This window comes from Bombina bombina, chromosome 2 (genome assembly GCF_027579735.1).
Source record: "Bombina bombina isolate aBomBom1 chromosome 2, aBomBom1.pri, whole genome shotgun sequence".
In the NCBI taxonomy this organism is placed as follows: Eukaryota; Metazoa; Chordata; class Amphibia; order Anura; family Bombinatoridae; genus Bombina; species Bombina bombina.
Window position 1 is genome coordinate 567,983,590 of NC_069500.1, and position 27,790 is coordinate 568,011,379.

A 27,790-nucleotide genomic window follows, 5' to 3' on the forward strand; every position below is an offset into this window, starting at 1 on the left:
CTGCAAAAAAGCAGCATCCAGCTCCTAACGCAGCCCCATTGTTTCCTATGGGGAAATTAATTTTATGTCTGCACCTAACACCCTAACATGAACTCCGAGTCTAAACACCCCTAATCTTACACTTATTAACCCCTAATCTGCCGCCCCCACTATCGCTGACACCTACATTATATTATTAACCCCTAATCTGCCGCTCTGGACACCGCCGCCACCTACATTATACTTATGAACCCCTAATCTACTGCCCCCAACATCGCCGACACCTACATTATAGTTATTAACCCCTAATCTGCCCCCCCCAATGTTGCTGCAACTATATTACATTTATTAACCCCTAATCTGTCGCTGCCACTATAATAAATTTATTAACCCCTAAACCTAACCCTAACCCTAACACCCCCTAACTTAAATATAATTTAAAATAATCTAAATAAATTTACTACAATTAAATAAATTATTCCTATTTAAAAATAAATACTTACCTATAAAATAAACCCTAAGCTAGCTACAATATAACTAATAGTTACATTGTAGCTATTTTAGGATTTATATTTATTTTACAGGCAACTTTGTATTTATTTTAACTAGGTACAATAGTTATTAAATAGTTATTAACTATTTAATAACTTCCTAGTTAAAATAAATACAAATATACCTGTAATATAAACCCTAACCTAAGTTACAATTACACCTAACACTACACTATAATTAAACTAATTACCTAAACTACCTACAATTAATTACAATTAAATTAAATAAACTAAATTACGAAAAAAACAAACACTAAATTACAGAAAATAAAAAAGACGTCCCTTCAATTGGCATCCCTTCAATTCCGATTGGCTGATTGAATCCTATCAGCCAATCGGAATTAAGGTAGGAAAAATCCTATTGGCTGATGCAATCAGCCAATAGGATTGAAGTTCAATCCGATTGGCTGATCCAATCAGCCAATAGGATTGAGCTCGCATTCTATTGGCTGTTCCAATCAGCCAATAGGATTTTTCCTACCTTAATTCCGATTGGCTGATAGGATTCTATCAGCCAATCGGAATTGAAGGGATGCCATCTTGTATGACATCACTTAAAGGACCAGTCATTCAGTTGTCGGCCGTCGGATGAAGAGGATGCTCCGCGTCGGATGTCTTGAAGATGGACCCGCTCCGCTCTGGAAGGATGAAGATAGAAGATGCCGCCTGGATGAAGACTTCTGCCGGTCTGGAGGTCCTCTTCTGGCCGGATAGGATGAAGACTTCGGACCCTCTGGAGGACCACTTGTGCCCTGCTGGGTGAAGACGTCTCAAGGGAGGGTGATCTTCAAGGGGGTAGTGTTAGGTTTTTTTAAGAGGGGATTGGGTGGGTTTTAGAGTACGGTTGGGTGTGTGGGTGCTGGGTTTTAATGTTGGGGGGTATTGTATTTTTTTTTTACAGGTGAAAGAGCTGATTACTTTGGGGCAATGCCCCGCAAAAGGCCCTTTTAAGGGCTATTTGTAATTTTGTAATTTAGTGTAGGGTAGGGAATTTTATTATTTTGGGGGGCTTTTTATTTTATTAGGGGGATTAGATTAGTTGTAATTAGTTTAAAATTTTTGTAATTCTTTTTTTATTTTCTGTAATTTAGTGTTTTTTTCGTAATTTAGTTTATTTAAATTGATTGTAATTAATTGTAGGTAGTTTAGGTAATTACTTTAATTATAGTGTAGTGTTAGGTGTAATTTGTAACTTAGGTTAGGGTTTATTTTACAGGTACTTTTGTACTTATTTTAGCTAGGTAGTTATTAAATAGTTAATAACTATTTAATAACTATCGTACCTAGTTAAAATAAATACAAAAATGCCTGTAAAATAAAAATAAACCCTAACATGGCTACAATGTAATTATTAATTATATTGTAGCTATCTTACGCCTAGATTTAGAGTTTTGCGTTAGCCATCAAAACCAGCGTTAGGGGCTCCTAACGCTGGTTTTGGGCTACCGCTGTAGGTAAGGGTGTAGGTAAGGGTCTAACGCTTACTTTCCAGCCGCGACTTTTCCATACCGCAGATCCCCCTACGCCATTTGCGTATCCTATCTTTTCAATGGGATCTTTCTAACACTGGTATTTAGAGTCTTGGCTGGAGTGAGAGTTAGAACTCTAACGACAAAACTCCAGCCGCAGAGAAAAGTCAGGAGTTAAGAGCTTTTTGGGCTAACGCCGGTTCATAAAGCTCTTAACTACTGTGCTCTAAAGTACACTAACACCCATAAACTAGCTATGCACCCCTAAACCGAGGTCCCCCCACATCGCCGCCACTCTAATAATTTTTTTTAACCCCTAATCTGCCGACCGCACACCGCCGCAACCTACGTTATCCCTATGTACCCCTAATCTGCTGCCCCTAACACCGCCGACCCCTATATTATATTTATTAACCCCAAATCTGCCGCCCCCAACGTCGCCGTCACCTACCTACAATTATTAACCTCTAATCTGCCGACCGGACCTCACCGCTACTATAATAAAGTTATTAACACCTAATCCGCCTCACTCCCGCCTCAAAAACCCTATATTAAATAGTATTAATCCCTAATCTGCCCTCCCTAACATCGCCGACACCTAACTTCAATTATTAACCCCTAATCTGCCGACCGGACCTCGCCGCTACTCTAATAAATGGAATAACCCCTAAAGCTAAGTCTAACCCTAACACTAACACCCCCCTAAATTAAATATAATTTTTATCTAACAAAATAAATTAACTCTTATTAAATAAATGAATCCTATTTAAAGCTAAATACTTACCTGTAAAATAAACCCTAATATAGCTACAATATAACGAATAATTATATTGTAGCTATTTTAGGATTTATATTTATTTTACAGGCAACTTTGTATTTATTTTAACTAGGTACAATAGCTATTAAATAGTTAATAACTATTTAATAGCTACCTAGTTAAAATAATTACAAAATTACTTGTAAAATAAATCCTAACCTAAGTTACAATTAAACCTAACACTACACTATCAATAAATTAATTAAATAAAATACCTACAAATAAATACAATTAAATAAACTAACTAAAGTACAAAAAATAAAAAAATAATTTACAAACATTATAAAAAATATTACAACAATTTTAAGCTAATTACACCTACTCTAAGCCCCCAGCCAATCAGATTGAGCTCACATTCTATTGGCTGTTCCGATCAGCCAATAGAATGCGAGCTCAATCTGATTGGCTGATTGGACCAGCCAATCGGATTGAACTTGAATCTGATTGGCTAATCCCATCAGCCAATCAGAATTTTCCTACCATAATTCCGATTGGCTGATAGAATCCTATCAGCCAATCGGAATTCGAGGGACGCTATCTTGGATGACGTCCCTTAAAGGAACCGTCATTTGTCGGGAAGTCGTCGGCCAGGATGGATGTTCCGCGTCGGCGGGATGAAGATGGATCCGGAAGAAAGAAGATTGAAGATGCCATTGATAGAAAACTTCAGCCGGATGATGGATATCTTCAGCCCCCGCTTGGATCAAGACTTCAGTCGGATGATGGACCTCTTCAGCCCGATGATGGACCTCTTCAGCCCCTGCTTGGGCTTGGATGAAGACTTCAGCCGGATGATGGACCTCTTCAGCCCGATGATGGACCTCTTCAGCCCCCGCTTGGGCTTGGATGAAGACTTCAGACCATCTTCTGGACGGATCGGTGATACCCGGCGTGGTGAAGACAAGGTAGGGAGATCTTCAGGGGCTTAGTGTTAGGTTTATTTAAGGGGGGTTTGGGTTAGATTAGGGGTATGTGGGTGGTGGGTTGTAATGTTGGGGGGGTATTGTATGGTTTTTTTTACAGGCAAAAGAGCTGTTTTTTTGGGGGGCATGCCCTGCAAAAGGCCCTTTTAAGGGCTGGTAAGGTAAAAGAGCTTTTCAATTTTTATTTTAGAATAGGGTAGGGCATTTTTTTATTTTAGGGGGCTTTGTTATTTTATTAGGGGGCTTAGAGTAGGTGTAATTAGCTTAAAATTGTTGTAATATTTTTATAATGTTTGTAAATTATTTTTTTTATTTTTTGTAACTTAGTTCTTTTTTTATTTTTTGTACTTTAGTTAGTTTATTTAATTGTATTTATTTGTAGGTATTTTATTTAATTAATTTATTGATAGTGTAGTGTTAGGTTTAATTGTAACTTAGGTTAGGATTTATTTTATAGGTAATTTTGTAATTATTTTAACTAGGTAGCTATTAAATAGTTATTAACTATTTAATAGCTATTGTACCTAGTTAAAATAAATACAAAGTTGCCTGTAAAATAAATATAAATCCTAAAATAGCTACAATATAATTATTTGTTATATTGTAGCTATATTAGGGTTTATTTTACAGGTAAGTATTTAGCTTTAAATAGGATTCATTTATTTAATAAGAGTTAATTTATTTTGTTAGATAAAAATTATATTTAATTTAGGGGGGTGTTAGTGTTAGGGTTAGACTTAGCTTTAGGGGTTAATCCATTTATTAGAGTAGCGGCGAGGTCCGGTCAGCAGATTAGGGGTTAATAATTGAAGTTAGGTGTCGGCGATGTTAGGGAGGGCAAATTAGGGGTTAATACTATTTATTATAGGGTTTTTGAGGCGGGAGTGAGGCGGATTAGGGGTTAAGAACTTTATTATAGTAGCGGTGAGGTCCGGTCGGCAGATTAGAGGTTAATAATTGTAGGTAGGTGGCGGCGACGTTGGGGGCGGCAGATTAGGGGTTAATAAATATAATATAGGGGTCGGCGGTGTTAGGGGCAGCAGATTAGGGGTACATAGGGATAACGTAGGTTGCGGCGGTGTACAGAGCGGCAGATTAGGGGTTAAAAATAATATGCAGGGGTCAGCGATAGCGGAAACGGCAGATTAGGGGTTAATAAGTGTAAGCTTAGGGGTGTTTAGACTCGGGGTTCATGTTAGAGTGTTAGGTGCAGACTTAGGAAGTGTTTCCCCATAGGAAACAATGGGGCTGCGTTAGGAGCTGAACGCTGCTTTTTTGCAGGTGTTAGGTTTTTTTTCAGCTCAAACTGCCTCATTGTTTCCTATGGGGGAATCGTGCACGAGCACGTTTTTTAAGCTGACCGCGTCCGTAAGCACCGCTGGTATTGAGAGTTGCAGTGGCGGTAAATATGCCTGTACGCTCCCTTTTTGGAGCCTAACGCAGCCATTCTGTGAACTCTAAATACCAGCGGTATTTAAAAGGTGCAGGGGAAAAAAAGCATGCGTAGCTAACGCACCCTTTCTAACGCAAAACTCTAAATCTAGCCGTTAGTGTTTATTTTATAGGTAAGTATTTAGTTTTAAATAGGATTAATTTATTTAATTGTAGTAATTTAATTTTGTTTTATTTAAATTATATTTAAGTTAGGAGGGCTTAGGGTTAGGGTTAGATTTAGATTTAGTGGTTAATAAATTTAATATAGTAGTGTCGACGTTGGGGTCGGCAGATTAGGTTTTAATAAATGTAGGTAGGTGTCGGCGATGTTAGGGACGGCAGATTAGGGGTTAATAAAATTTAACTAGTGTTTGCGAGGCGGGAGTGTGGCGGTTTAGGGGTTAATACATTTATTAAAGTGGCGGCGATGTCCGGTCGGCAGATTAGGGGTTAAACATTTTAGTTAAGTGTTTGCGATGTGGGGGGGGCCTCAGTTTAGGGGTTAATAGGTAGTTTATGGGTGTTAGTGTACTTTTTAGCACTTTAGTTAAGAGTTTTATGTTACGGCGTTAGCCCATAAAACTCTTAACTACTGACTTTTATATGCGGTAGGAGTCTTGCCACTTTTTCAGGCGATCGTAATACCGGCATTAGGCAAATCCCATTAAAAAGATAGGATACGCAATTGACGTAAGGGGATTTGCGGTAAGCTAAAGTCGCGGAAAAAAAGTGAGCGGTAGACCCTCTCCTGCCTGACTCGAAATACCAGCGGGCGTTAAAAAGCAGCGTTGGGACCCCTCAACGCTGCTTTTTAAGGCTAACGCAAGACTCGTAATCTAGCCGTATATCTCTATTACTTGCATATATCTTTTTTACCCCTGAGAATGGAATAGATAAAATCCAGAGTAGAAATGCACTACTGTGAGCTAGCTGAACATAACCAGTGAGCCAATGATAAGAGGCACATGTGCTGCCATCTATCCTACCTAGGTATGTTTTTCCACAAACTATACCAAGAGAACAAAGTACTTTTGATCATAAATGTGAATTTAAAGATCACATTCTCTATCTGAACCATAAAATTATATTTTTGATTTTATATATCTTTAACTGTAGTTTGAAACCCCAGCACCAGTGTCAGCCACAACAGTAATGCACATATGCAAAGCCAGCTCAACCATGGGACCAAGTGGGTCCAATGGACCCAGGCAGCACTTGACAAGGGGTAGCACTTTAGTGACTGATTCAGTCACTGTCAGACCCAGACCACTTCTGTTCTCTGTCTCCATGGGAAAAGTCGCAGGCTCCCAGCAGCATAACCTCATCATGCACAAAGACACAAAGGGGCAACATTAAAGATGTGATAAGTGCATCTCTTCCCTAACTTCCTGACAACTTATTATGCAATTGTGCATAAGCATCGGTTGCCTGCAGGTAGGCAGGCTTAATAAGGTCAGCGGACAGGCTAGTAGGTTGATATGCTAATCAGAAATATTACTACTGGAGGGGTGAAACTGCATGTCCCACCATAATAATAAATAACTATAGTATTTGTATACCCTTCAAGAGGCTACCAGTGCTTCTCACAACATAATTATCTATCCTTTCTCAAGCCCTCTTTTCAAAACAATCTCACATAATAATAACCAAAAACAACACTGGGATGACTGAATTACTTGAATTGTTTAAAAAAAAAAACTATAAAAACTAAATAAAAAAACAAACAAAAGTAATATCAATCAATCCCCAAGTATAACATACTGTACCTACAGAATATGTTGGTGTATTATAAACAAATTGTTATACAATATTAGCAATAATGAGAATTGGAAGTGCACACTGCAGACTTCACAAGCTTATCTTTGTGCCACATATACTATGATAATTGGCCTTAGTAGAGGTGATAAGATAAGATACTGTAAGACAATGCAACTGAAACAATTTGATCACACCGTCCAAATAAACAGCGGTGGGGTAATTTGCTATTGGAAACAATTGCACCCAAAGATGTTAATGTACTCTGAAAGTTTTCACACACTGCAGACTTATTAACCTAATGAAAGACAACAGAAAAGTCTTGTAATTGCAAGGTGCTTTATTTAGATTTAATGACCCTTTAAGGTAAAAAATCTTTGGAATGCAGATCATTTAGTAGCATTAAATAAAAATAATATGAAAACATAAAATGCAATAACATTAAACAATATTTACTTACAACTTTGGGCTTCAGTTAAATCTTTTGTAAACTATATTCCACCTCTCTAAATCATTTCTGATTTTAACTAATCTTTGCAATGAATTTGTATAATCCTGTTTCTGATTGCTGTGCATATTTTGGAATTATTTGTAAAAATTACTTGCATGAGATCATCAAAATTTAAAATGATTTATAATCCTATTTTAAATAGCAGCATTCTTTTTAGTTTAAGAGGAACAGAGAATGATTAGCGGATGCATAAAATCTACAATATCATTTTATATTGCTTTAATATAGATACAAGATGTTTAACATAAATCCTTTCTCTTTTGTTATTTATATACCTTTTGCTTAACTGTTTTATAACCAGCGAGAGTACTGATTTAGGGCTACGAGTAGAGTGCTATTTACATTCTAACAGAAGGATTGTTGTAAATGTATGTATATTGCAAATATGTTTCATATTCCATAGACTATTTGACATGCACTGCTGTGCCTCGGTCTTCTTCAGCTAAAGTGATCTATCTATGGTTTTGCTAAAGAAGATGTTAGGCAGAAAAACAGTGTGAGAGATAAAGGAAAGAACCTTTTGCTGAGTGCTGGAAGAATATCTAGTGAGGGGTTATGGAAATATATACAAAAACAGAAGCGTTTAAGGAACCAACTACAGCTCAGTAACTTGTTCTAGGAGCAGCCTCTTTTAGCCAAATTGTTCTTTTCACTGAAGAGATCTTAACTGAAGGATATCAGTCTGATCTCACTAAACAAGGTCAGTCCAGCCCTGAAATACCAGGCAATCCTCCTCTGAACAAGGAACATGGCAACCACAGACAATCGTTTTGACCCTCTGTGGGCCTCGTCAGAGAGGTGCAGCCATATCTCTCTAAGCACATTGGGCAAGGAGTCCATGTCTGATTATGAAAATCACATGAGTGGGGAATCTTATAAAGAAACATATTTGTTATTGGTAGATGGGGGAAACAACTGTGTACAACATAAATCTCTTAGTAAGGGCCAGATTACGAGTGCAGCAGTAGTTTGCGCTAATATTCGAGCGTTAAAACCACTAGAAGTATTTTTTTTGTTCTTACAGAATCGCGCTCATATTACGAGTTGAAAAAAATCTAACACACACAAGTCGTGCAAACACAATTGCAGTTATTTAAAAGTGCAACATAAGAAGATAATATTGCAAATTTCATAATCCAATGTTCTGCACATAGGAGAATATATTTTATTTATAGAGATATTTAAATATATGTATGATAGATTTTAGCACAAATGTATATTTATATATATATATATATATATATATATATACACATGATTATATATAGGTATAGATATATACATATATATATATATATATATATATATATATATATATATATACACACATAAAAATATTCTGCTATGTGCAGAAGTTTGGAATTTGAAATATTTACAGTAAATACACAGTATCACAGTTTATTAAATATGAATATTGCATACATATGATTAATCATGATTTTATCTATTAACTGCAAAGTGCTCCAGTGCACATATATATGTCTTTATATGTGTACATATGTATTTATGTGTTTATATGTGTATAGTTGTCTGTAAATACATAAATACACATATATACACATATGTACACACATATAAACATATATATATATATAACCATATATATATGTATATATTTATATTTAGACATGTTTATGCATGTATCCCTATGTTAAAGCACAGGTATTTTTCTAGGGAAAATCACAATCTGTCTAGCTAAAGAGTTCACGTGCCAATAGAGATGAGCAAATAATTTGAAACAATGGCAAAAGGATTAAAGTTGAGTACATTAGGCTATTTTAAATAAATGCTGAATGTCTGCAGAATAGCTCTATTAGGTAACCCTATATTAAATACAACATTTACAAATACCCAGTAATATGATTCAGATGTTCATTCTCAAAGCTTCTATGTAAATCTGTAGGAATCAACATGCAAACACAATACTGAAATGTAACATTTGGTATTCATTATTCTGTAGAAACATTCAAATAGTAGACAAATGTAAAGATGCACATTTATTTGTATAACTTTCTGATAAAATGCTTAGTTAAATATTACTGGTTGGTATATTTGATGAATTAAATATGTCAGTTCAATAAGTTTCTTAAATAAATGCTTTTATTCTGTTATTCTGGGTTAATTTGGCGATAAACAACACAAATGGGGTTATGTGTATTGCCTTAGCTGTCGTAACAGAAGGAAACTCACTGCATAATAATGCATTGCATTGTGGTTTGGCAATCAAGGGGTTAACTGACTGCATTTCAGTGACAACAATGTGAAAACTGTAAATGCCACTAAGAGATGCAAAATGTGGCAATTTAAATCTCATTGTTTTCTCATGAGCACCTGCTTTAAGTTCCATGTGTTTGTCTGCATTATGTTTCAAGCAAATGATCACAGAGGAAGCTTTAAAAGCACTGCTAACTACATCTCATTTTCAAAATGTACTGTTAATTAAACATTAACCATCAATTGAGTCTGGGTGCATAACAAATTCAATTTCAGTTGCGGTAGTGCAGCTTAAGTGGTTATAAAGCTTAAGAAGCAGCATTAAAAAAATTGGCAGAGCCCTAGTTAAAGAAAGATATTTTTAATAAGAAGAAATTATTCATGTTTAATTAAACAAGCTTTTTCTGGAATACAATAACTTTTTTTGCTCTAGAGATTACAGCTAAAGACTATTTTCTTACAGAAGCGTCTAGTTATAATGTTATGTTTACTTCCCAGGAATATATTAAATATATTAGCATTCCATTCATTGTTTTCAGTCATAAAAATTATGTCTTGTATATTCCTGTCAAATATTCCATATAGAATGTTAAAAATGGTTATTTCTTTATTAGTTTATATATTAACTAGTACTAAAGCCCATGTACATGGGCCATTTTTTGCAGTACAGCGGTCCCACCCCTTGCTCTCTCCCCCCTCTCTTTTGCTCTCTCTCCCCCCTCTCTTTTGCTTTCTCTCGACCCTCTCCTTTGCGCTCTCTCCCCCCTCTTTGGCTCTCTCCCCCCTCTTTTGCTCTCTCTCTCCCCCCTTTCTTTTGCTCTCTCTGCCCCCTCTTTTGTTCTCTCTCCCCCCTCTTTGACTCTCTCCCCCCTTTCTTTTGCTCTCTCTGCCCCCTCTTTTGTTCTCTCTCCCCCCTCTTTGGCTCTCTCCCCCCTTTCTTTTGCTCTCTCTGCCCCCTCTTTTGTTCTCTCTCGCCTTCTTTGGCTCTCTCCCCCCTTTCTTTTGCTCTCTCTCCCCCCTCTTTTGCTCTCTTTCCTCCCTCTTTGGCTCTCTCCCCTCTTTTGCTCTCTCTCCTCTTTGGCTCTCTTTCCTCTTTTGCTCTCTCTCTCTCCCCTCTTTGGCTCTCTCTCTCCCCTCTTTGGCTCCCCCCCTCTATTTGGCTCTCTCCCCCCTCTTTGGCTCTCTCCCCCCCTCTTTGGCCCTTCTCCCCCCCTCTTTGGCCCTCCCCCCCCCCCTCTTTGGCTCTCTCCCCCCTCTATTTGGCTCTCTCTCCCCCCTCTTTGGCCCTTCTCCCCCCTCTTTGGCCCTTCTCCCCCCTTTCTTTTGCTCTCCCCCCCTCTCTTGCTTCCTCTCTGGCTCTGTCTCTCAAACCCTTTGACTTTCTGACCATGCCCCCATCGTGGCACCCTTTCCGGCCACGCCCCATCATGGCGGCACCCGCCCAGCCACGCCCCTCGTCGCACCTGACCACGCCCCATCGCTGTGCCCGACCACGCCCCTCATTGCGTCCGATCACGACCTTCGCCGTGCCCGGTCACGCCCCCACCGCGACACTCCCGTCGGCCATGCCCCCTGACACTCCGCTTCAGCCTTGCTCTGCGTTGAGTGTCAGGATCCAAATGGCCAGGTATGTTTGTCATGTGCAGTTTCTACTGCGCATGACTGCATCTGACAAACATACTTGGCCATTTATTATATAGGATAATACAGAAACAGTTATTTTGTTTAAAAGGATAGAAAGGTCAAAATTTAAATGGTCATGTGTGCATTTCAATTTGAAATAGAAGCATTTTTGCAATATACTTCCATTAACAACAATGCTTCTAGTAAACGTTCTTTCTGTTTTTCTGCAGCATACGCACATATCCTGTGAGGGCTTATGTGTCAGTATTTAAACACTACACCTTCTCAGATAGCTGGTAATGGTGTGCATTGATTCTGAATACCTAATTTGTATCATACAAGCCACCGCTGACTCTGTGAGAAGGTGTAGTGCTTGAATACTGGGGCACGAGCCCTCACAGAATATGTGCGTATCTTGCAGTTAAACAGTAATAACTTTTACTTGAAACCTCAAGAGATGCAAAACTATTTATTGAAGCCATTGGCCCCAATTTATCAAGGTCTGTCGGACTTGATCCGACATTGCGGATCAGGTCCGACAGACCTCGCTGAATACGGAGAGCAATACGCTCGCTGTATTCAGCATTGCACCAGCAGCTCACAAGAGCTGCTGGTGCAACGCCGCCCCCTGCAGACTCGCGACCAATCGGCCACCAGCAGGGGGTGTCAATCAACCCGATCGTCCGGCGATGTCTGTCTGCCTCATCAGAGCAGGCGGACAGGTTATGGAGCAGCAGTCTTTGTGACCGCTGCTTCATAACTGCTGTTTCTGGCGAGCCTGCAGGCTCGCCAGAAACACAGGGCATCAAGCTCCATTCGAAGCTTGAAACATATGCCCCATAATGTTCAGTGAAAATATTGTCCATTTTTTCCACAACTAAAACCAACACTATGCTACAACCTTAGTATCTTAGAAATATAGGACAAATATGCTGATCCTAGTACAGAGCTGAAAACTTTGCAATAACATTAGTGCGCAATAATTTTTTATATCCAATGACATCATAAAAGTCTTGTCACTGAAGTGAATGTTCTAAGTGGACTGCCACGTCTACGCTCTTTAAAATGCCTTTAAACTTTAGCAAAATAGTATTTTTTATAATATATTTCCTAAACAACGCTATTGTGCAGATATAGCAAACCATTTCCCTTTACAAGAATCTAATAAAACAGAATGAATATACTGCAAGGTCCCTTACAGAATTTCCTAAAATATTAAATTGAGTGTAAGTCTATGAAGTTCACATTTTAGTGCATTTGTCAATGACAAGGCAATATAAATACAGTGCACTATATTACTTAAAGATTATGAATTTTAATAGTTTCACACTTTTATTTGTATTAACAAAGCATAAAATAGCAGCTGTAGCTATTCAGATTTTGAATCCTACATGAATATAAAAAAATATGCAGTATTACACCGGTGTACCGGTACACAGAAGGAAAACTTTGGATAACTCCGGACCTATTTTATTAGGATCTACTCTGTTTCACACTAATTCCCCTCCAAGTGGGACTTTATTTATTCATGTATACACATTTTTTGTGTGTTAACAATACACAGGCATATTCTCACTATTTTTTTTTTTTTTTTTTCTCATTTTTGACTTTTTGAATATTTTCATATTTTCATTCAAATATTTTTATCACCATTTTTTCACAGTTTCTTTCACATTTTTATCCACATTCCATTTACCTAATTGGATATCACCATCCAAGGATCTATTTATCCAACATGGTACTCTTATAAGGAACTCACATTCAATTTTTTTCACCTAGAGGGATAGACTTATACCCCACACGTGTTTTATCCAGACATCATCTTCTTGTTTTTACTGTGATTTTAATGAACTCATTCTGTCACATGGATCCATGTTGAATTGTCGAATTGTTTATCATATGTTTAATGTTCTAGTATTTTTATGTTTTTGGAAGAATAAATGTTAATTCTTTTATAACTCTCTTATACTTAGCAATTTTTATCACCTTAGCCTTATTAGGCGCTCCTTGTATCATTTCATTCCATTGACTTTTTTGAGGGCAAGCTAGGTACCCTTCTCAAGGAGCTATAGGTGTTTTCCAAACCAAGCACTGGGGTTATACACTATATATATATATATATATATACTGTATATAACACACAGAAAACCTGGCACTCGCCAGCAGATTCACAGTAATGTTTAAAAGCAAAACTGGGGGAAGTCAGTTACATTTGGCGCCAAAGGATCAAGCCCAGGACCACGACAAGGTCTCCCCCTTCCTGGGACCCTAAACCAGCACCCACACAATGCATACTTCCAAACAAACCAACTGGGAACCTTCCAGGGGGACACAGGCTTTTGTAACCTCCCTAATGTAAATACAAAACACAGGAATGGACCGCGTGGTCCTGGGCTTGATCCTTTGGCACCAAATGTATATGACTTCCCCCAGTTTTGCTTTTAAAAATTACTGTGAATCTGCTGGCAAGTGCCAGGTTTTCTGTGTGTTGTGTTGATAATGTTTGTAATGCTTCCCTGCGGGCCTGTCACCCAGGTTGGTCTGGGGTTAACTGCCTGGGTTGCTGGGAACTTTGCAGCTGTCTGTCAGTGTTCAGGGCTGTGGAGTTTGCTGTGGCTTAGGATGTGTACCCAGTCCAGTCTGTGAGTGCGGTCCATTTCTGTGTTTTATATATGTATATATATATTATGTAGACAGACCAGCACCCCTGATAGCTCCTGATGCCCGGGGTGCAACAAATAGAACAATATACAGTCAGTAATGAAGTGCACTCACCGGCTCTTGTTCTAAAATTTATTGCCAAATTTGGGAATACATTTTTTAACAAAACCCGGTGAGTGAACTTCATTACTGACTGTAAATACTTGCAAGCACTCAGCTAAGATTAAAATCAAAACTGGAAGAGTTAGTTACCGCATCTGGCCAAATGGGACAAGCCCAGGTCCCACATGAAGGTCTCTCCCAATATATATATATATATATATATCGTAAAAAGTGCTTAATTGCTTATATATGCTACACACATTTAAAACATTGAAAATGAAAAAATCAAACATTGACTCATATCACTATAACGGGCTTCTTGCTAATTCAGCTAGCAAATACTTGTGTGGCTTTGAGTTTGCCAAACAATATAAAAAACAGGTGAACTAAAGCAAATCATTTATATCTACTCATGTTCGTCTAGACTGTACATCTCCTGCAAAATTTACAGAAGATTTATTTTGTCAGGAAATAAATTATGTAGATGAAATGGCACTGCGTAAAATATGCCTCAATTTTAATAAGCAAAGAAACTGGCAGAGATAACAGATTTGTGGCCTGACCCATAAATATGTCTAGTACATGAGTAAATGCCAATACCTTGGCACAGGAGATTCAGTTGTATAAAAAGTTTTTTTTTTAATTAATCTTAATATTGAAAATGCTTACATTTTGCTGATTATATTTTCCCCCTTGTTGCATTTTAATATTTAATATTAGAGTTTCAAATGCTACTAATTTTGCACAGATAAAGCCTTTTGGTAGACTGTTTTTTAAAGATATCTTTACCTATCTTTATATTTACATTTAGGTTTTAAAAACTATATTAATATGTTTGTAATAAGCTTGCTATATAAGCTTAGTATGACCTGAACAGAGCTAGAGTCTTGCCTTTGTAACTCAATTAGAGAAAATGTAGTCTTTGTTCTAAGTATAGAATATTGAGTCAATTACTATTATGTAGTTAAAACGCTCATTGCTAGAAAGAACATTGGTCTTATTTGAAAAATAAAGTAATTTATAAAGGTCTGATAAAGAAGTATATTGTTGCAAAACCATGGGGGGGGGGGGGGGGGGGAATCAGCAAATAAACAAAACCAGTAAATTATTATTCTGCAGGATTCCTTTTTCAATACTAACTATGGTGATTTATATAGCTTTTTTTTTCTTTTTTTTTAACGATAGACATATTTTTTTTAGGGTGTTAATTCAAAGTCATGTTAAGAATCCAGTGCTACTGCTATTTTAAGAATTAGACAGTGGATACATAAAATGATGTGGCTACCCAGAAAATGAAACAGCTAAGATGTCTAGGAGATTCTAAATAAAAATGTTGGCTTGAAATAAAGTTATATAGAATAAAAATACATAGAATGAATCTGGCAATCAACAGTCCATTATTATTTTTAACTTGTATGTGTGTTTCCATAAAGCTGTCTCTGTAAACAGCCCAGTGATAGTAGGGGCAGAATAGATAAAATAGGAAATTGTATGTTTTCTCAATAATTATTTGATCTTTTTCACATATTGCCATATGATATCAAAAGTTGAAATCCCACTTGTGGGTACAAAGTTATCAGTTTTTCAGTCTTTTGCTCTGTTTCCCATAACTCAGATGACACACATCAGTATCATCTATTTTAGCTGCATTACATACTGTATGAAATGAAGCATAATACATGTCTAATTTAGTTCAGTGAATAACAATTAGTTGTTTTAAAAGCAAACTCAAATACTCTGGGATTTATATACTTACAATATCCCTAGAGGGTTACAATTTACATTCAGAATATAGAAGCAAAATAAAACTGAACTGCAAGTGATACAATTTTATCTCTTTAAAATGAATTTAAACAAAATATTTTTGGATGTATTGAGATTTAATAAATATAATCTAATTTGTACTTTGTGTAAAAAAACACATTGCATATCATATTCAGGTTACTATATTTATTTACTGTTTTTAGTTCACACCATGAAGGCTATTCATAAATATCCAGTTTTCCAGAAGTCAATACGATTTGACTGAATCAAGTTGCTTAAATGTCTAGAAATTCTATATTTTTTTTGTACTTGTTGAGTAATAAAACTGGTTTTAACCAACCTGGAATTTAGCAGAATTAAACAGCTTGTTAGAGACCTTTCAACAAACTTTAAATAAGCTTTAAAGCATCTATCTGTTGGCTAAAACATTTTGATATATTTTGCAGTTGAAGTGACAATATAAAATTAGTTGCTGTATTTATTTATATGTGTATTTATTTATTTATTTATTTTAATCCTAACTAATGGGAATTGTGCTTAAAAAAGTATATTTGTATCTGAAAGTATAAATTTAAATAATATGTGTATTTATTGTTTAACTTATTAATGAAAACTCCTTTAATTAATTTGTAGCAGGTGTATCTAATAAATAGTTACACCTGAGACTTGCTATGATTAGGTTGTTAAGTCCTAATTATAGTAAGTGAGCAGGTGCAGAGTATACAATTTGAACTATTACTAATGTAGCTGAATTTGGCAGATCTTTTGCAAGCTGGTTATTTATGGATAGCCAAATTGTTGTAACGCTACTAGCAAGTTGATTATTTGTTTTTAATAACAGATTTTAAAGGGATATTAAACCCAAATGTTTTCTTTCATTATTCAGATAGAGCATACAATTTTAAACAACTTTCCAATTTACTTATTTTATCTCATTTGCTTAGTTCCTTTTTTTATCCTTTGTTGAAAAGTATATCTAGGTAGGCTCGGGAGCTGTGAGATCGCTGCTGATTGGTGGCTGCACATATATGCCTCTTGTGAATGACTTACTGATGTGTTCAGCTATCTCTCAATAGTGTATTGTTGCTTCTTCAAGAAAGGATGTCAAGAGAATTAGGAAAAAATGATAATAGAAGTATATTGGAAAGTTGTTTACAAATGTATGCTCTATCTGAGTCATGAAATAAACATTTTGGCTTTGATGCCCCTTTAACTGACTTTGGATATACAAGCAGATGTAATGGATGGCTTTATGACCAATTTACATTTATAAAAGAGCCATCTTGGAGATGTTTCTTTAAGTTAGCTTTTTAAACTGTCTTTGCTTAAAGGGATAGGAAAGTCAAAATTAAACTTGCATGATTCTGATAGAGCACATCATTTTAAGACACTTTTAAATTTTCTTCTATTTTCAAATTTTTTTTCGTTCTCTTGGTGTCCATTGTTGAAAAAGAATATGCACATGTCCTACACTAGTGGGAGCTAGCAGCTGATTGGTGCCTGCACACATTTGTCACTTGTGATTGGCTAACTAGATGTGTTCATCTAACTGCCAGTAGTGCAATGCTGTTCCTTCAGCAAAGAATAACAAGAGAATGAAGCAAATTTGATAATAGAAGTAAATTAGAAAGTTGCTTAAAATTGTATGTTCTATCCAAATAATGAAAGAAAATTTTGAAGTTTCTTGTCCCTTTAAATGGACATTATAAACCAATGTTTACATAATTGCATGTAATAGACACTACTATAAAGAAGAATATACACAGATACTGATCTAAAAATCCAGTATAAAATATTTAAAAACTTACTTAGCAGCTCCAGGTTTAGCACTGATGATGAGGATAGGCTGGGACACCCAGTGAAAGGGGCTGGAAAACAAGGAAGAGCAGACCTTGGCGTATGTTTAAACTTTAATATTACGCCTAATACAAATTACACTATTTTCAGTGCACTGTTTCTTAAAATCTTTGTTATTTTCATATCCATAGGTTTTCCTTTCAGAGTAATTAGTATTGTGAGTCACCACTTTTTAATTTGCAAAAATCAACAGTGAGATCTGTAGCGCGGAAATCTTTACAGAATTATGCTGGGATTTGAGGAAATATTTCATATGCGCCCATAGAACGCCCATGTTCAGCCTATTTTACAATAAAAAAACAATTACGCTTTGTATTTTGTATTTATAAGTACAAATTTCTGTGTTTTTAGCACATCCAGTGTAATTAAATTACAATTTATGCTGTGCATATTTAATACAATTTATTACTGTGTAATTTACATACAAATTTTTTTGTTGCTAAAATACGATTTTTGGTGAAAAATGTTGATACAGTATTTGATGCACCTTAAAGGGACATGAAACCAAAAATTTCTTTCATTATTCAGAAAATATAATGTAAAAAAAGTTTCCAGTTTACTTCTATTAATAAAATTGCTTCATTCTCTTATTATTCTTTGTTGAAGAGATATCTAGATAGGTAGTGTGCACATGTCTGGAGCACTACGTCACAGGAAACAGTGCTGCCATCTAGTGCTCTTGCTAATATATAACATTCTTGCAAAATGGCTGCCTTATAGTGCTGAAAATGCAAGCACACTCCTGAACTTACCTTCCTGCTTTTTAACAAAAATTAACAAGAAACTGAAGAAAGTTTGATAATAGAAGTAAATTATAAAGTTGTTTAAAACTGTATGTTCTATCTGAATCAAAAAAGAAAAAAATGGGTTTTATTTTCCTTAAAGGGACATAAAACCCAATTTTTTTCTCTCATGATTCAGATAGAGAATACAATTTTAAACAATTTACTTTTATTATCTAATTTTTTCATTCTCTTGGTATCATTTGTTGAAGAAGCAGCAATGCACTAATGGTTTCTAACTGAACACATGGTCCCCCATGTGTTCAGTTTTAAACCATTAGTGCATCACAATCAATATAAATATGCAGCCACCAATGTGCCAATCACAATCGATATATATATGCAGCCACCAATGTGCCAATCACAATCGATATATATATGCAGGCACCAATGTGCCAATCACAATCAATATATATGCAGCCACCAATGTGCCAATCACAATCGATATATATATATATATATATATATATATATATGCAGCCACCAATGTGCCAATCACAATCAATATATATATATGCAGCCACCAATTAACAGCTAGAACCTAGGTTTTGAATTATGATTTTCATTGTGGACTTTTGTAATGTATGGATCTCCTTCCCATACAAAAATGCAGTATATGCCCCTTAGAGAGAAACATTATTTCAGAGTAAAGAGGGACTTTAAAGAATTCCACTAGGGAAATAGAAGCACTGGCAAATTTCACCTGCCCAGAGAGTTTTATAGAATTGGGCCCTAAGTATTGGTTTCACTACTACAGAGAGAGAGGTAAGGTACAGAGGGTTTTATGTAAACATAGAAAGATAACCTAATGAGGTCTGCTCTCCCTGCAAGCTCAGCCCAAGAGGAAACAAGAGGAAACCAATGTTAAAGTACATTGTCCCTTTAACTGTGTTCATTGCTGGTGCATACTTTTGCTGCTTTGCCTAGACGAAAACATCCTACAGATGCCTTGTGTGTAACAAAGGGTATCTGATAAAATGCTCACAAGCAAACGTCAACATTTTTTAAAGCTTTTTCAAGATATAATGCTCCAAAGTAGCATTGCTACATTTAAGCACTGATTGCTAATTTTATAGAATGCAGATTACTATTATATACACTACTGCTGATATGGCACTGAAAGAGTTAAACTGAAAATGTTCCCATATGAAAATGCTCAGGACAAGATTGCAAGTAGCGCGTTATGAGTTTTCCGTGCTATATGGTCTATTCGCAATCAATTTCCATTGTACAGCTATTGCAAGTCTTACAAAATTGTGCGTGTGCATTCGCCTTTTACGCAACAATCCTTTCTGCGCTCGAAGAGCTGTAGTTAACAGTTTTGCGCAACATGTTTCACAAAATACTTAAAAAATACATTTTAAAGTACAGTTACACTCATATTAAAGGGACAGTCTACCATAGAATTGTTATTGTTTTAAAAGATAGTTAATCCCTTTATTACCCATTCCCCAGTTTTGCATAACCAACACAATTATATTAATACACTTTTTACCTCTGTGATTACCTTGTATCTAGGAACCTTCTTCCAGCCCCCTGATCACATGACTGTGACTGTTTATTATCTATTGTCTTAAATTTAGCATTGTATTGTGCTAGATCTTAAATAACTTTCAGTGCCTGAACACAGTGTTATCTATATAGCCCACGTGTACTTTCTGTCTCTTTGTGTTGAAAAGAGATTTAAAAAGCATGTGATAAGAGGCAGCCCTCAAAGGCTTAGAAATTAGCATATGAGCCTACCTATGTTTAGTTTAAACTAAGAATACCAAGAGAAAAAATCAAATTTGATGATAAAAGTAAATTGGAAAGTCAATTAAAATTAAAAGTCCTATCTGAATAATGAAAGTTTAATTTATACTTGACTGTCCCTTTAACACTGTCTAATAAAAATAATTTAAAAAAATATTGCACAGAATATATATAAATACTATAAATAGATATATCAGTCCAAAAAATCATCACATATATAGAGAAATATTTATTTATAAATAAATAGAACATATTCCGCTACAATTTTCGCAATATTAAATATTCGCATTTTCATGTACACTTTTCGAGGAGAATACATCATGGGCTTTGTGCAACAGAATAGGGTTTTAGTGTTATGTTTTTTTCTATTTGTCTTCTCCATTGACTTTTATGGGGAATACGTGAACGTGCATGCAATTTGGCTGTTTGGACTACGCGGGTTAATGAGCATGCAAAATAAGTTATTTTGCAAAAAGAAATATAAGAGAGTGGTGCATACAATTTATACACCACACTCATAGGGGGCGCTATCTATACCTAATTGATATGCAACACAGAAAAACAACAATAGGTGGTGATAATAGTACATACAATATATAATGAAATCACCCAGATAGACAAATTCAGATGTCTAGATGTGAGCATACGCGAGAATCACAGTAATGTCCAAAGCAACAGTCCTATAATAACGGTATGAGGAAGCTCTCTGTCATAGGACGGTCATCCTGATGTATCGTGATCTGAAAAATGGAAAAGGAACAGAGGCGCCAAACATGGCCTAGTAACGTCAGGGCACCAACCCACACAGGACCAACAGATTAGTATATACTCACAAGTGAGGTGCACCCAAACGGTGCTATTGATGCAGACTGGAACTAAAACAGTGGCCCAGCTCACTGATCTCCACCAGTCAAAACTCCAACTCCAGGTAATCCTTAGTAAGGCAGATAGATTATATCCTAAAAGGACAAGAGGAAGGCACAAACATAGCCCAGTAACGTTTGAACCAAGGAGAGATAGTGTTTAAAGGTTACACTTACAAGAGGTGAAGCACCACCAGGTGCAATATCAGCAGTACTGGGACCTCTCAGCCGCCCAGTGGACTGTAGAATCCAGTCAGCAGGATCAGGATGGTTCCAACTTGAGCAAGGAAAAAATCCAGCAAAAGAAATATACTGTCCCCACAAAAGCAGGATAAATTATAGTAGCAAGTGTATAATGTTAAAATACTTTATTAAAAACGTTTCTAGATCATAGCCTGAGGAAACAGCCCTGTGTGGCTGAGAAACGTTTTTAATAAAGTATTTTAACATTATACACTTGCTACTATAATTTATCCTGCTTTTGTGGGGACAGTATATTTCTTTTGCTGGATTTTTTCCTTGCTCAAGTTGGAACCATCCTGATCCTGTTGACTGGATTCTACAGTCCACTGGGCGGCTGAGAGGTCCCAGTACTGCTGATATTGCACCTGGTGGTGCTTCACCTCTTGTAAGTGTAACCTTTAAACACTATCTCTCCTTGGTTCAAACGTTACTGGGCTATGTTTGTGCCTTCCTCTTGTCCTTTTAGGATATAATCTATCTGCCTTACTAAGGATTACCTGGAGTTGGAGTTTTGACTGGTGGAGATCAGTGAGCTGGGCCACTGTTTTAGTTCCAGTCTGCATCAATAGCACCGTTTGGGTGCGCCTCACTTGTGAGTATATACTAATCTGTTGGTCCTGTGTGGGTTGGTGCCCTGACGTTACTAGGCCATGTTTGGCGCCTCTGTTCCTTTTCCATTTTTAAGTTATTTTGCAACTTGTAATAGCTGCACAACCCCAAATCCGCAAAAACCTTAACGCCCACGGTGTTTTCACAACTGATTTGCCGCGCGACTTGTAATCTTACCTCAGAATCTTGATGCATAGCACAGCTAAAAGAAGTGCAAAGCATGGAATATTTAACATAAAAGTAGCTAAAGGTTAAATAAAAGTCATATGTTTATGTGCTATGTTGCTTAGGTTTTTTGTTTATTTTTATACTTTACTTTGCATATTCCCCTTATTCATCTTAACATATTATACTGGACATTATATATAATATAAATGTATTGTATAATTTTTACTTCTTTATAATAGGTGCTTTTTTTTTTTTTAATTGTTTTCCCAACCATAAGTTTAATATGTGTTCTTCAATTTGCCATCAGTATTGACAGCAGCCTCCCTCCTGCCATTTCATATGGATCAATACTATTATCACTGGTAAGTAACACACATTTAAAACAAAATATGGCAAAACTAGACAACAGGTTTAGGAAACACATAAAATAGGGTCAAAATCGCTGTTGTTATGATAAGCGGAATACAATCGGTTTCAAAGTGTTTCTTAATTCAATTGAAGAAGATTAAACCCTCAACCTATCTTGCCCTGAACAAATTGACTGCAATTCTCCAGGGAGTAGTTAAATATTTAAAAATGCTCAGTGTGAGTCACATAAAAGTTCAAATGAAAAAAGATCTGCAAGGTCTTCCCAGCTGAGGCAACAGCTTGCACTTCTGCTGCCAGCTGCAAGACCATAACCATTAGCAGGCCCTCAGATATAGAGTAGATGTAGGAAAGGAAATAGATATATCCTTTTTTGTGTCATGCTCCCTCTTACCTATGTCCTACCAAGAGCAGCTCTCTTTTCATTTATAAGAATTTACTCAGTACATCTGGTGTTGTGAATATGAGATGTTAATATGAACTTAGGTTGTGAATCTCTAGGGCATGCCATACATTTCCTATTTTCTATCCCCTGCTTTAAAGTTTAGGTAATGATTAGTTTCTCTGTTTAAGTCATGAACAAAAAAAACAAAACAAAAAAAAAACCTAATCAAATTGATTAAAGACATGACTAATGTCACAGAACCTCTATTACATTCTCTCTACTGAGCCACTGAGACTAATAAATCCTCTGAATCACAACTCTAGCCTGATATAAAGTGCAAACTGGATAAAGCGCCTTCTGCAGAATACATTTTGAGATAACACAAAGCAGACAAAGACGACTGCAGGGAGGAGAACGGTTAAACATTCTAAAATCGTCAAAGAGACATAGAAGTCAAAATAAAACAGTTGTGACTAAGACAGAGTGTGACATTTAAAATAAAAAAAATGCAATTTAATTTGATAGTCCACTGGCTTTGAATCTTATTATAGACACCAATATGTTGCATAGAGACAATGGGGCCAATTTATCATGTTCGAGTGGACATGATCCGCTGTAGCATATAATGTCCGCCCAACATCGATAAATGCCGACAGCATACGCTGTCGGTATTTATCATTGCACAAGCATTTCTAGTGAAATACTTGTGCAATACTGCCCCCTGCAGATTTGCGGCCAATGAACCGCTAGCAGGGGGTGTCAATCATCCTGATCGCATCTTAAGACCGCTGCTTCTTAACTTATGTTTTCCTGAAGGCTCACACGGAATCGGCCCCAAAGCCACAGAGGTATTCCAACTCATTAGAAATTTTGTTTCAGTCAGATTTTTGCCTTGATTGATTGATTGAAAAAACAAAAACATTTGTTTGTTTCAAGAATTATATCTTAGATGTTCATACAGGTATTTTTTAGTGTTAGAAGCTGTCAGAATGGGACATTTGTATGCTAAGAAAATATTTAAAATGTTTTTTGTTTTTTTGTTTTTTAAAGATAAAAATGTAGTTCAAATCACACTTTTAAACTATAAAATGCAATAACTAAAAGGGACATGAAACCCAAATGTCTTTTTTTCCATGAATTAGAAATAGCATGCCATTCTAAACGACTTTCCAATTTACTAGTATTTTCTAATTTGCTTCATTCTCTTTATAGCCTTTGTTGAAAAGCATATCTAAATAGGTTCAGCAGCTGCTAATTGTGGCTGCACACAGATGCCTTGTGTGATTGGCTCAGCCATGTGCATTGTTATTTCTTCAACAAAGGATATCCAAAGAATAAAGCAAATTAGATAATATAAGTCAACTGGAATGTTGTTTAAAATTGTATTATCCACATGAATTATTAAAGAAAAATTTTGAGTTTTATGTCCCTTTTAATAAGTACATCAGAATGTTAATTTATGATTCCAAGTGTGTAGATGCTTACAAAATATTAATGATTTAATAAAAAAAAATTATGATAAATATAAGATTAGACCAAAAACAAATACAAATAAAATGATATAACAAATTTGGCAAATTATGTCAATTTTTACAAACTTTTGTCCTGTTTTCTTAGACACGCCATATTTGGCCTTAATTCTAATGAGCCAAGTACTGCCACATATTTTAATATGTATCTAAGTATAAATATGCAGTTATAATGAATTCCCTACACACTGAATAACGGAGGCTCAGGCGCATGTATCATCAACGTATCTAGATTGCTCTACTGTTAAAAAAGTACTTAGTAAAACATGATAGAAAATGTGCCATTTAAACTAAAAAAAATAATAATACTCATTTACAATGAGAGAACTAAGAGCAATAAATAAGTAAAGCGCTCCAGTTTTATAACTTGTCACAGTATTCATAGTAGACATGCACGTTCAGGTGTTTTACTGTAAAACAAATGCTGAATATGGCCACCGCCAACGGAATTCGACTCTTTTTAGAACCGGATTTCTCCTTGTGAAAGTGCATCATACAAAGATCTGTGCAAATCCAGGTGTTTGTATGTTGCACTTGCAGAAGAAGAAATCTGGCTTTGAAAAGAGCTGAATGCTGCTGGCGATGGACATATTCAGCATTTTACAACAAAACACCCAGATGCACATGTCTAATTCATATAGAAATAATATTCAGTTAAATCACAAAGCCATTCTCAGGCACACAAATCAAGCAGAATTTATCACTTAAGAATGTTTCTCCAGCTATCTGGATATTTTAAGAAAATGTTTGTTCTTAATCTCTTTGAAATTTACATGAAGATGTATTCCAGTATATATTCAGAGGTATAATTTAACTCCCAGGAAACAATTGTACAACACTGAGCAAACACCATATATCTAGTCAGTACACAGTTTGTATATGAAGAGAATGATGCAGAATTATCTATGGTCAGAGATGATTTAATACAACCAAGTAAAAAAACAATGAACATGCGATTGCAGTATATATGTCCAAAAGCACACAAGTTTAACTATAGAAACACAGATAAGAGCCGGAAAACCCATCTAGCTTGTCCATATTTCTAAATGTAGCATTCATGAATCTTCTAGACAGTCTTGTGCATATACTAAGCCTTTGTATTTTTTTCTGAATTGACCTAACTGATTACAACAGATTGCATAGTTAGCCTATGTGTATTGCATTGTTTGTTTATATGCTGAAAATGATGCTTATGGAGCATGTTGTTCCCACCAATGGAGCTGTGAGACTTTTCCTTATTAACCAGTGAGCTTCTATACTAAGGAACAGGTTCCTGTGTTTTTTCTCAAAATAAAGAATAACCTTTATCATTTTTTAATCAATTAATATGTGTGAATGAAATTGATTGATTTTAATGATCCTTTAAATGATATGTTTCAGCAAATAATTGAAATGCAAGCTATACAATGTATATGGAAGAAAAAAGATGTAAGTAGCAAAGGATCGACAGTTTAAAGCAAGTGAAGGGGACTCACTTAAAGGGATACTAAACCCACATTTTTTCTTTTGTGATTCAGATAAAGCATGCAACTTTAAGCAACTTTCTAATTTAATCCTATTATCAAATTTTCTTTGTTCTCTTGGTAACTTTATTTGATAAAGCAGGAATGAAAGCTAAGGAGCCGCCCTATTTTAATTTCAGCACCTGGGTAGCGCTTGCAGATTGGCGGCTAAATGTAGCCAACAATCAGCAAGCGCTATCCAGGGTCCTGAACCAAAAATGGGCCAGCTCCTAAGCTTTCATTCCTGCTTTTCAAATAAAGATATTATCAGGTATTTGTAGAGCGCCAACAGGTTCCACAGTGCTATGAACATGGGTGGTATAAAAAACGATTACAGGGATCAAATGGATAGAGGGTCCTGCCGAGAGTTGCACTGTTGTAGTCGGCTCTTATGAAGGTGAACTACAAACAGCTGGGCTCATAGGCTAAGATACCAAGAGAACGAAGAAAAATTGATAATAGGAGTAAATTAAAAAGTTGCTTAAAATTGCATGCTCTGTCCGAACCACAAATGAAAAAATTGTGGGTTTAGTACCCCTTTAAGTGAGTGTTAAGTGAGAGGAGAGAACGCCATGGGGGCAGAGAGACGCTGAAGGGTGCATACTTCATGAATACACTAGACTATAAATAACTACTATTTATATTAGATACATATAGTAAATACTATAATGCTACAGTTAGCAGATAATACACCACACAGTATAACCGTTTTGAATTACATATACAGTTAAAAATTTGAGTGGCCAAATTAAGGGAGCTTACAATTAAATGTGATTCATGGGATAGAACATTTTTTAAGGTTTAAAAGCTTGGTTAACTTAATATATATTTAGATGGTATGATTGGGAGAGGTATGATGAGAGTTGAACAAAATATTTTTAAAAGTTTTTAGTATTCATTTCAATAAATTCAAAAAAGTTTATATTTGTTTATATATACTAGAGCTGTGCATTCATTATTGTACAAATTTACATTCTTGATGAAAAGGAATATCCAAATGATTGCACCAGAAAACAATTGTCATTATTCATTTGTTTCCTTTAAAGGGACACTGAACCCAAATTTTTTCTTTCGTGATTCAGATAGAGCATGAAACTTTAAGCAACTTTCTAATTTCTAATTATCAAATTTTCTTCATTCTCTTGGTATCTTTATTTGAAATGCAAGAATGTAAGTTTAGATGCTGGCCCATTTTTAGTGAACAACCTGGGTTGTCCTTGCTGATTGGTGGATAAATTCATCCACCAATAAAAAAGTGCTGTCCATAGTACTGAACCAAAAAAGTTTAAATGCCTTCTTTTTCAAATAAAGATATCAAGAGAACGAAAAAAAAAATTGATAATAGGAGTAAATTAGAAAGTTGCTTACAATTGCATGCTCTTTCTGAATCATGAAAGAAAAAAATTGGGTTCAGTGTCCCATTAACTTAATTTATGGGGTTAATACTTATGTTGTGCACTAACCTGATATAACCTCAACCACTTCTTGCCAGAGCACCGGCTGCACTAACAAGAGGCTTAGTATGCTCTGGTTAGTGCAGGTCCTCGGAATTAAATAAGCCTGCTGTTAGTGCGGCTGGGTCTTTGGCAAGAAGAGGATTGGGCTAGCGCACTCTCCAGATCATGCTTACCTGTAGCTTTGAACATTTACATTCATTAGTGCAGGCAACGAATATTCGGGGAAAAGAATATCCCCAAATATTCGGTAAGAAAAACACAATTTACGCTTACCTGATAAATTTATTTCTCTTGTGGTGTATCCAGTCCACGGATCATCCATTACTTGTGGGATATTCTCATTCCCAACAGGAAGTTGCAAGAGGACACCCACAGCAGAGCTGTAATATAGCTCCTCCCCTAACTGTCATAGCCAGTCATTCGACTGAAAACAAGCCGAGAAAGGAGGAACCATAGGGTGCAGTGGTTACTGTA

General features: G+C 36.0%; 1 protein-coding gene across 1 annotated transcript in view; it reads right to left on the reverse strand.

Annotated features, from left to right (window-relative positions):
- The window catches only part of NTRK2 (neurotrophic receptor tyrosine kinase 2), a 389,365-nt gene that overhangs the window by 231,426 nt on the left and 130,149 nt on the right, over positions 1–27,790 (reverse strand). The window lies entirely within an intron of this gene.